Source organism: Saccoglossus kowalevskii, unplaced genomic scaffold (genome assembly GCF_978046115.1).
Source record: "Saccoglossus kowalevskii unplaced genomic scaffold, keSacKowa6.1 SCAFFOLD_124, whole genome shotgun sequence".
Lineage (NCBI taxonomy): Eukaryota > Metazoa > Hemichordata > Enteropneusta > Harrimaniidae > Saccoglossus > Saccoglossus kowalevskii.
This window is the reverse complement of record NW_028188646.1, coordinates 152,626-153,450: the sequence shown is the minus strand read 5'-3', so window position 1 is coordinate 153,450 and position 825 is coordinate 152,626.

The following is an 825-nucleotide window of genomic DNA, read 5'->3' as shown; positions in this document are numbered from 1 at the left end:
TGGGCGTATCAAACTTCTAAATTAACAACTGATTTACTGCAAAACACGTTGCTAATCCGGCAAGCGGTTACGACGGAAATTCGAATTTTCATGCAGTGTAAGGCAAAAGTGTTGGAGTATCCCGCAGCGTTCGTATCAAACACCGATGACAGTAGCGGAGGCGGGACACATTGGGTGGCTTTTTATCTGAAGGATCCCTACCGCGGAGAATATTTTGACTCGTATGGTAGTCAACCCTACTACGTGGAATCATGGGGTTTATAGTTCCATGGTGGAATTTAAGAGATTTCTCGATAAAAACATTTGTACATGGATCTACAATCATCAAATAATACAAGCTCCGTTCTCTACAGTGTGTGGTCAATATGTCCTGTATTACTTGCTGCGCAGATGTCGAGGGGAACCTATGAAGCCGACTCTTTTACTCTTTTGTACTCTCTTTATATAATAATCGATTTCATATTATTTCTCTTTTTTTTCTTTTTATCACAGATGAGCGATTCTGATTAGAAAAAAGTGTGTATTGACTTTTCGTTGTTACTCGTTTTTTCTTGTTTTTTTATTATAATCGAATACTTATCCGCATTTGAAAATGTGTACTTTATATACTCAAAATGTCTTTTTTTATTCTTATATTACTCAGTTTTTAATCCATTCTTTTTGATTATTTACTCAAACAAAAAAACAAAAACAAAATGTATACTTTATATATACTCTATATTTCAATTACTCAGTTTTTAATCCATTCTTTTTGATTATTTACTCAAAAAAAAAAAAAATGTATACTTTATATATATTCTATATTTCAATTACTCAGTTTTTAAT